The 10,849-nt window shown below is 37.8% G+C and overlaps 1 protein-coding gene across 1 annotated transcript in view; it reads right to left on the reverse strand.

Annotated features, from left to right (window-relative positions):
- CD82 (CD82 molecule) overlaps positions 1–10,457 on the reverse strand; it is a 1,552,457-nt gene extending 1,542,000 nt beyond the window's left edge. Inside the window, exon 1 of the mRNA XM_044082558.1 lies at positions 10,302–10,457. The gene's annotated coding sequence lies outside the window, so the exon portion shown is untranslated. The remainder of the gene's footprint in view (positions 1–10,301) is intronic.
- Positions 10,458–10,849: the final 392 nt, after the last annotated feature.

Consider the following 10,849-nt stretch of genomic DNA (forward strand, 5'->3'; position numbering starts at 1 on the left):
GAGAGAGAGAGAGAGAGAGAGACACACACAGAGAGAGAGAGAGAGAGAGAGAGAGACACACACAGCCAGAGAGAGAGAGAGAGAGAGACACACAGAGAGAGAGAGAGAGACACACACAGAGAGAGAGAGAGAGAGAGAGACACACACAGCCAGAGAGAGAGAGAGAGAGAGAGAGAGAGAGAGAGAGAGAGAGAGAGAGAGAGAGACACACAGCCAGAGAGAGAGAGAGAGAGAGAGAGAGAGAGAGAGAGAGAGACACACAGCCAGAGAGACAGGACAATATCATATTTATTTAACAAAATAAACCCACGCTCCTGGTGTGATAATAGAACACAGTCATGTGATCTTCCAGCAACAAAGGCAAGGGTGCTACCTGTTGAGCTACTGACCATACACAAGTCTCTTTATCCAACATAGAGTGGAAAATGAAATGAAAGTCAGTGGTGAAGCCAAATATATGAAAAGTCAGAGGTTTGCCAGGAAATTGGATTAGTTTAGTTTACTCATGTTCTGGTACAAAATGTGAAACTTTGTCTTTGTTGACAGTGTAAGTCTTGACTAGGCAAAGCCCATTTTCAACAGAGGCCTAGGGAGAAATGCTCCAGAAGATATATTTTGGAGTTACATGCCAAAATAATTTTACAAAGATACTCTAAACCACCGTACAGCAATTTAATATATTATATGAAAGCAAACCAGTCACTATGTAAAACTAAGTGGATTGATGTGTTCAGTAGAAAAACTGCAGAAGGAATGCTGCAAGTTTTGAAAGAGAAGATGAATTGAAAAAATAAAAAAAAAATTAACATTAGGAGCTACGGACACAATGTCCGAAGGATACATTTTTGAAAGAACAACATACTTGACTATGATCAAAAAAACATAAGAAATGAAATAAAGGTCAAAGTATAACTTTGAAAACTGAAAAATAGGCTAGACAGACAAATTGAATGCATTGTGAGATAAGAAAAATTTAAAGAAATTTACATAAATATATTCAGCAAAACATTAATCCATTTTAAAGATGTACTATATATTGTAGTAGTATATATATAAAAATTGATAAACTGTGATTACATTTTAAAATATATTCTCAGACTCAGCAGTATATATATATATCTATATATATATATATCTATATATCTATATATCTATATATATTTTACTTTTTTACTTACATTTACAAATCTTATGCAAAGCAGTTTGACTCCACAAAAGGGGGGGGGGTGATAAAATGTCTTAGTAACATCCAGAAATCGAATCAGATTATATTGAAAAAGAATTGTGCAAACTGGATCCAAACAAAGCACAGCTAAGTGACAGAATTAGTAGTAATAACATGAGAAGACTCGAGCATGAACTTAAAGTAGAATTATATCAGTTATTCACTAGATCATTTAAGTATGGAGAAATTCCTAAAGCTTGGAGACATGCACTTGTTAAAGCCATATTTAACGGAAAGGGGAGTAGAGCAACCCCAGAGTTGTACAGAGCCATAAGTTTACTTTCATGCTGTGGAAAAATAGTGGAGATGGTTATTTTGGACAGATTACTGTAAGAAATGGAAAGTCTGGGACTTGAAACCGCATATTAGCATGCATATGTTGGAAAACAGATCTAGTACCGCCCGTAACAGGATGCTGTGCGACAATATAGTAACAGCTATTGATGAAAAATTGTACTGTGATGTAATTTATATAGATTTAACTTCAACATTTGACAGGATCATACACAAAACACTGATTAATAAATTAGAATAACTAGCTATCAAATAGCTAGGTATCAATATACTCTTGATAAGATGGACACTGCATGGCCTACAAAAAGTATCACACACAAAGTTGGCAGGTGAAATTCTTGGTTACAGTCAGCGTGTCCCACAGGGCTCTGTCCTAGGCCCTTACTTGTTTAGACAGAAAAAATCTTTTTCATCTGAACAGTTCTACAGTCTATATGCAGACGACTTGAAAATGGGCAAACTGATTAAGTGCGTTATAGATAAAGCATGTCTGCAAAAGAACTTGACTAAATTGACCGTTTGGGCACAGAAGAATAATACGTCAATAAATATTTCAAGAACTATGAATATGAGATTTGGGAGAGAGAGAGAATGAAAACTGAATATTTAATACAGCACACAGTGATTGAAATTGTAGGTTCATTTAAGGACCTAGGTATATAGGTAGATCCAGCTTTGAGCTTTTCTAATGATATCAACCAATCGGTTAATGACAGTTATAGAAACAGAGATTGCACAAAAAGGTTTATAAAGTCTAGGAAATCAGAAATGATGAAATCATTGTTAGTTACATTAGAAGCAAACTTGATAGTAATAACAATATATAAACCTTATTAGAAAACAAATATGAGTAAATTGGAAAGAACACAGAGGAAATATACCAACAGCATCCATCCATGGATGTGAAAATTAAATTATGAATGATTTAAACATCTGAACTTATACAGCGTCTTATATAGACATTTAAGAGAAGACCTTATTCAGGTATATAGGGTATTTAGAGACAACTATCCCTTTGAATGCTTGGGGTTATCAAAAAGTAACAGAGAAGCATTAAACAAGTTGTGCAGAAGATTATATAGAAATGAGGTGTGTAGTAATTGAATCTCTGAGACAGTAGCTGTTTCATGGAATAAACTATTAAATGACTTAAAAGTATCTAACCTAGTGCTTGCTTTAAAGAACTACCTGAACGCTTATTATGGGAAAAGCTGTTTTGGTACATTGGCTGATTTGATTGGCAATCTTGCCCATGCCCGAAACATTTGTATGTATTCATCTGCATCAAGTTGTTGTTGTGTCTTTCGGCTTTTCCCGGTTAGGGGTTGCCACAGCGGAACTCCGGTCCGCTAATGATTGGCAGTAGATTTTTACGTGCCGAGTTGCCAGCTCTGACGCACAACCTTCAACGAAGGTACGCCCATTCACACGTCTCCACACAGAAGACGCTTTAGCAGAGAATCGAACAGGACAATGTCTTGCTGTGAGGCGACATCTGCATCAAGTACTACACAAAATGTTGAAGCTCAAACAGTGCATTCACTAAAAAGTAAACGTAATTCAAATTTCTATTTAAAGTATAAGTATCCAGAACACGCACACACACCCCATTATATCTTGATCTTTTATGCAGTATTAATCCCATCCATTGTGTCACTGTTGGTATAGTACTTGTCACATCTCAAAATATAACTGGGGTGGCCACAGTGATGGAATATTCTTTCAGTCTGTTCTCTCCCAAATCCATTTTATATTCTGACAATACGAATAGGCCAAGGTACCAAAAAGTCATGTCTCTACATTTGCTTACAAAGACAATACCATTTCATTGCAGGCTACTTGAAAGTACTGCCTTCTGTTGTCTGTAAACTTAGATAGGTAGGGGTTCTATTCTCACTGCAGTCAACTGTGTGTGTGTGTTTCTGTCCATAATCTCTCTGGAAGTAAGATCAGTGTTTTTTTTTTTTTTGGTTTTTTTACAGAAACACTGTGATATGTTAACTAAGCTTCTAAAATGTCTTTCAACAAAGTAAGTAAATTAATGTTTTTGTTACACCCTATGACTAGTTCATAGTAGCTTCCCTTACAATCATTCAAAGCATATTGGTAAGGAATGAAGCAGTCTCATTCTCTTGACTGGCCTGGAAGACTGACTATATAATCTGATCTACTGATCCACACACATCAAGCATGGTAAACAAATTTCTTTGCAAAATAATGCAAAAAATTCAGCTGCAAAAAGCATAGTGGGAGATTGGTTCTCTGTGCTGCCTCTAATGGAAACCGATGATTTACGAGGTAATCAGTGCCCTGATGATGTTTATTGAACTATAGCTGCTACAATAAGGGAAATAACCTCTTGAATGATGTAATGGGGATGTCTTGTTCTTTAATTTCCGACTGGAACTTCTTCACAGAGACAGACTACCTGCAGAAAAGTCTGGTAACAAATTACAGGCAGCTCTTCCTACACAGCCTGAAGTCTCTATGCACTTTATCAAAGGTCATGGGCTCTGCGATGCTCTGGTGAGCATAACCTTTTGCGCGCACACACACAATCTTACTCCTCAGCTAAAACAATTGAGTCCATTTTGTGTTGCGGATTACTTTAACCTGTGACTCCAAAGCCCCTAAAAATCAATATTAGTACCAGTGGGCCAGAGCTATAATTGCTGTGGATGTAAAAGTTCACTACTGAATGCTGTTATTTACATAATGTACTCTGTTAACCAGGCTGCACAATGACAACAAAAGTGCCACTTTTTAAAACAGAAAGTCTTGGAATTCTAATACTTGAACTGCTACAAAACATGTAACTCAGGAAGCTTCATGATTTTAGGCACCAATCTTTATTTGACTCTGACATTAAACCATCTGCTGGTGTCCATCAGTCATCTAGCTGATGCATTGCTTTTCCTTTCTGCTTTAACATATTTTGCATAACTTCTTGACAATTTCTTCCCCTCTCCTTCCGCCCTACACTACATAAATTTTAACCTTTTCTAACTGAACAAAGTTTGGTCTTCCATCCAATGTGTTCTGCGTTACAGTATCAGTAACCAACATCAACAGATACATTTTATCTACAAATCGACACTACGTACATATCCTAGGGTTTGGCAAAGTTAGAGATAATATACCATGAAATAAGCAAGTAATCTTTGCTTATGCAGTTTGCACTATCTTTTTTAATTAAGCGCATACTTAAAATGACAACGTTTATCCTGCAATGTATTTTTGTGTGTTTGCACTGACTATTTACTACATGTTCATGCATGGTCAGTACAGGCATTTTTGAACCAAATTCTACTACTACTAATTCATCACGTCAGTAAAAATCAGCTGGTACAGTAAACAAAATGTTTTTCTACTGCCGTACTAACTGGCTGCTATCCTGCATTTGAAATGTGACAAATGAAAACTTGGTATTTGTCTGTCACGCTTGTGCTGAAAGGCAGAACAAGATGGTTGAAAGCACATCTCCGAATCATAGTCGAAATTCACGTGCACCAATTAAGCATCAGAAAAAGAGAATTTAAGGGTCTACACTTTGTATGCATACATTTTAATTTACATTAACCTTTCAGTCCATTAACATTCTAGTTCAAAACGGAGGATCCCACCACAAGAAGATTGGAAGGCAGGAAAAAAAAAAACATATCCCAAGTTTGAAGCCATACCTGGCTGGTCTGCAACTTGTCAGTATCTGAGGATGATAGCACTGCTCTGTCAACTGCTGTTTAGGCTGATTCTGGTCAAAAGTAACCATACTACACATCCTGCATCAGAAATCATGTATCAAATTGTGTCTGTCAAGTGTCGAATATAGAGCTATATTTAGAGTCCATACATCTCTCCACTACTACCTTACTAGAAAGGTTAGAGAATTTAAATCTGTATTAACCTCTACCATCAATCCTTCCTGCACTCAGTAACAAATACATTTGCTGAATATTTCAATATCACCGTAACTATTACGAATAAAATATTACATCTTACACTGAACGAACAGTGATAACACCCTACCGTAAGTAGTTTGCAAAAGTACATGTTTAACTTTGAAGTGGGATCATGCCTGAGTTTGTATCATCAGAACAAATGTTCTAGAAAAATCCAACTAAATGCAAAGAACAGCAAAGAAAAATCAAAATGATGACCACAATAACCCAAAGCTGACCAGGTGCATCATGTCAGAACTGTAATGACCCCAGGTAAGGCATACCGGCTCATTCTCTTTCCATAATGAAATTCCATCCACTTCAGTCCTCACTGCCTTCTCTAATAATCACTGTCCCTTCAGCTACTACCTGTATGCAAATGTCACCTCTTCTGTCATCTGAAAACACTGAAATCCCCCACAGCTGAATCTGATGATCTCCCACCCAACATCTAAATCAAGCAGCATGTAATGAACTGCACACTCCATTACTGCTCTCATCAACCATGAGTGTACAGTACCAAAACAATGAAAAACTGACCCATTAGGCCACATTCACCACAATGGACTCTCCAGTACCTTCCACAACTTTTGCCTAATCTGGAGCAGCTGTTTGCCACAGAGTGCTCTGGGTGCCAAAGGATGTGGCAATGGACTAGCTGCTCAGGTGATAAGACAGCCTGGACAGGAGGAGGCAACAGGTAGTGGGCAGACATTAGGTGATGGAAAAATACAGAGGACAGACAGGCAGAGGACAGCAAAGCATGGTCAAGGATTGTCCTAAGACTACAGACAGGTGTTTGTGGGGGATAGAGTAACATGACTGTATCTACGTCGGAGATGAAGCCACAAAAGGACTAACAAGGAGAAGGAAGTCAGGTGTAGAAGCACAGAATGCAAAGACAGATGACAAGCATTAAAGGGAAAAGAATCAGAGCAGCCATAAGAGAGCCAATACCATAAGAAGAAAAGGATGGACATACTGAAGAAGGAACAAGGAGGAAGATGAAAGGCTGGGTGGGGGTAAAAGGGACAGAAAAAAGGACACATACTTAGGATGGACAGGGAAGACATTAGATGCAACACTTCGAATGTGGCCACAGAAATTGAGAAAGGCTGGCAGTGGTGGAAGTGGAGGGTAACATTTATAGACTGGAAGGGTAGCGCTATGGAGCAGGAAGTCAAGGATAGGACAACCAGAGCTGTGACAGAGAAAAGGGTTTTGGTGATAGGAGATGCAGTAGCCGAGTGAGAAACTGGTCTTGGGCTTAGACCTAACACAGGAGGAGGTAGCAAAACTATCAATAAATGGGAAAGAATGGATCACGACGCATGCGATATCTCGTACTCACATTCCTTCCTAGTTCAACTTTACTTTATGCTGCCTTTTTAAAAATGAATCCTAACCTCCCTGCGGCTTATCAGCTGTGCTACCAGCTCTACTCCTCATTCAACAAGCCATTCCCAGAGGATGCTGGTGAGTGTCCGCTAACCAACCCCTACACACTCTTCATGGCAGCTTTGCAAGCTCTGCAAATTGGCTGCCTTCAGGATGTGCATCTTCCCTTCTGCTCATGTACAACCTTCTGACCAAGTGACCTGCAATGCACAGCTCATCACGCTTTTAGTGTTGTTACTGTTGTAAACCTAGATAGCCTACCTTCACCCTAGGATGTTTAAGCCAGTATTGGCCATTCACTCATCTTCTTCCCACCCTGTCACCCCAGCAGTTGTGCCACTTATAGAACGCAGGTCATCTGGGAGCTTTAAGGTCTTTATTCTCTGCACCACGAGGCTACATTTGATGATGCATTAGTACACATTAGCTCTAACTCTACTTCTAAACCTAAATGTTTCAACATTCTTAAATGACCTCCACTCCATACAGTTTGCAAATAATCGTGTGTGTACCTTTACTAGTAAAAGGATGTGAAAAAAGATAAAGTATAATAAAAATTCCCATCCCATCCCTGCAATGTTAAGACACCTCCATACAACCTCCTAAAATCAGTTAAGTGGTGGAGATGGGATTGAGAATCAAAACCCTAAATCCACAGGTGGAAGTTTACAAAAACATTTTAAAATATGCTGCTTGAAAATGCAGAAAAGGCACAAAAATAGCGTACAGTAAATGATCAAATACAAACAATGCTTCAATATTTTACTTGCAAAACAACAGACAGAGATGGATGAAGAGACTACTTAAAATAAAACTATATAAAAAGTCACAGAAAATGAAAAAAATACATGTAACCACTAGTGAAACTGAAACAAAAAAATGTAAATGCAATCATGGGCTGCATTACATACAAGGTGACTTTCTGTTAACTCTGCTGCTTTTCTCTTTTGATATAGCAACACATCTTTGTGCTAATTAATTCCAAACGTTTTTATTAATACAAACATGCAGTATATCATGATGCAAACCACTTGTGCTTTGAAACGTTTATTCTCGCAGAACAAGTCAGTAATTTAAACACCAGGACAGTAACTTAGCAGCCATACCACCAGGCCAACTATTATACAGATTAAGTCATGTAACACATGTACAACTATCCTTACTACTATGCTAAATACACCAATTAAAGCACAGCCTTAACTTTCTACCTCTCGCAAAACTATAAAAAGTGAAAGCAAATATCCATTTTAACCACTCCTTAATTCTATACAAAACTAATATACATGGTTAATATTTTTAAATTTTTGAATTACTTTAACTGACTTTCACAAAAATACTCCACATCTGGCAATCAGAGATAAAACTGAAAAGAATGACAAAGACACCATATCATGAATACTTTCAAGTACCACTACTAATCAGAAAGTCAACAGATTAAGGAATTAAGAGTGTTCTAAATGTAAGACTACCACTACTCTGCTTACACATGTCTCATGCTTTTGTCACAAAACTGCATAGTTTCAGAAAAATTAAATAAATAAAAACTGGAAACAATGTTGCCATAATTGTGGGCACAACTTACAATCAGGGATGATTTAGAGGTCATGCTCGTGATTTATTTGTGAACACTTTTTTACCACTGAAAAATGGAAACTTAGTAACGGTGGTGAACAAATTTTCAGTACCCTGACCAGCTGGCTTGGCAAGCCCATTATATAATACAAATCTACAAACACACACACACACACACACACACACACACACACACACACCCCAAAGTAGATCAAAATGTTAACAGCAACTCTGACACATTGACTTCTCTGTCAAAAAAAAAAAAAAAAAAAAAAAAAACACAACAGATGAGATAACACAGATTTAAATGTTAAACCGAAATTACACCTCAATCATAAGTGTATAGATACAGGTTTTCAATCAAACGATATGCTTTATATTACTCATGGGCAGATTACACTAACTACAGTATAAAAGTATAACTGAAAGAAAGATCTCAAGAAATACTGCCGCCCTGGATTTTCCAAAAGCTCTCCTTCCCTTTCCTGTAAGATACATCACCTACACACACACACACACACACACTTTGACATTCACATTATTACTAAGATAGACAAGTCCACCCAGGATCAAACTGGCAATGCAGACATCAATTAAGTGTCACTAATACATGTCAGTTCATACAACACAGTACAGCAGAAACTGCTAAAACTAGAAGCCCTTGGTAATTTATCTCACCCTGTAGTCATTAGTCTTAACCTGCATACATTATAAAAAGTTAATTAAACAGTGTGCTCAGTGGTCACCCCTCACCCACTTGTAGATAATATGCTTGATAGCGAATGAAAAAAATAAATACTATCATTTTACAACTTTTTTTAATGTTATTCAAGGAGTGCACTTAAAGTACTCAGCAGTCTTCATTTCACTCAAGCAATGAGGACAAATGTAAAATAATTTAGTAAATGTTTTCAATTACTGGCATTCCTCAAATTAATACATAATAAAGAAATAAACGCATATTAAAATCGATTTCCTTAAAAAAAATACTTCTTGCTATTAAATGTGTCTAACGTCCAGTCCTAAAATACCAAAAAGGGAAATTTTCGGCTTCAAGAAATGTTACACCACATAGTCTGCTCTTCTAGCAACGGTGAAATGTTTGTCTCCTCAGATAATTCAGAACCAGAACACTCCAAGTGGAATAAAAACAGCAAACTAGCTGACATCTTACACTGTCCCCCACTCCCCACCATGAATACATACTTGGACAAGACTGTATTTGTCTGTTCCTCATCAGTGCTGGAAATGCAGGGGATTTCTATTTATACTACATATCCAGAACAAGCTATGCTCACAGTAGCATGTTATAAGAGATGTCCATATGAACGGTCTCGGATTTTCACTCACATTTTAACTCTCCCTCTCAATCCCTCCTAAAACTGGTGAGTTTTTTGGGGAAAGGTGGTGAATTACAATTGAGAAATAACGACAAAATAAGAGTTATACACTGCTTTATAAAATGTATGTCAATTTCTACTCTGTTAATTTGAGACACTGACAGGATAAGTTTGTTTACAACTATGGGCAGGAGTGCACAGCCCGAATTGGCAGGGGCAGCCAACAGCTGTGCCCAAGGGGGCGCAGCACAGGAGGCATCTGCGGATGGGGCACCCCATAATATTGCCATGTGTGGGGATTACACACCGAACTGAAAGCAGCAACCAAACATAACAATTAGACCCCAACATTTCCAAACAGCCTCAAACTTCACTTTATGGATAAAACTTTCATTCCAAAGCTGTTTTCGCCCTGCAGAAAAACTTTTCTTCCCGTCTAAATCGTGCATATTCACCGTTTTAAGACTGTTTCACAATCAAAAACCGAATACAAATCTGACTTTACAAAGTCTCGTCATTTACAAAGTGACTTACCGAGTTGGTCTGCTTATAACTAGACAAACAAAAAGTGAATAAACCACTCAATCCGTCAACAACTTCCGATTTTTAAGGAGAGTTTCTAACAATGAAAAAAGTATATTTCTGCCGCGATGACAAGAGACAAAAACACCAGAGCCTCAGCAACCAGGACTTAACTTCAGCTACTGCGCCCCCTTGTGGGGAAAAATGCAAATCGAACCTCGATCTCTGCATTAAAAAGTTTGTAGAAAATAAGAGGACCGTTGAATCAGTCACGTGAACAGCGGACCTCCGCGCAAACAAATCATGATGGAAGTCAGCTGAAAATGTGAAAAAAAACTTCAAAAGTAAAAATACCAATAAACAGCATTTCCTAAGGGAGCGAACTATTTTAATGCTTTTATGTTAATAAGTGCAAAAGTTAGACTGCTTTAGTACTGGCCAACAGTGCTTTCTGCATTGTTTACAGAACAAACGAACCTACTAGTTGTGCTGCAGGTACGATTTTGAGCATTACCGAACCCCTGTGGTGGTTGAGGGACCCCAACTACAAGTCACTTTAT

Source organism: Protopterus annectens, chromosome 9.part0 (assembly GCF_019279795.1).
Source record: "Protopterus annectens isolate FY-2018-M chromosome 9.part0, PAN1.0, whole genome shotgun sequence".
NCBI lineage: Eukaryota > Metazoa > Chordata > Ceratodontiformes > Protopteridae > Protopterus > Protopterus annectens.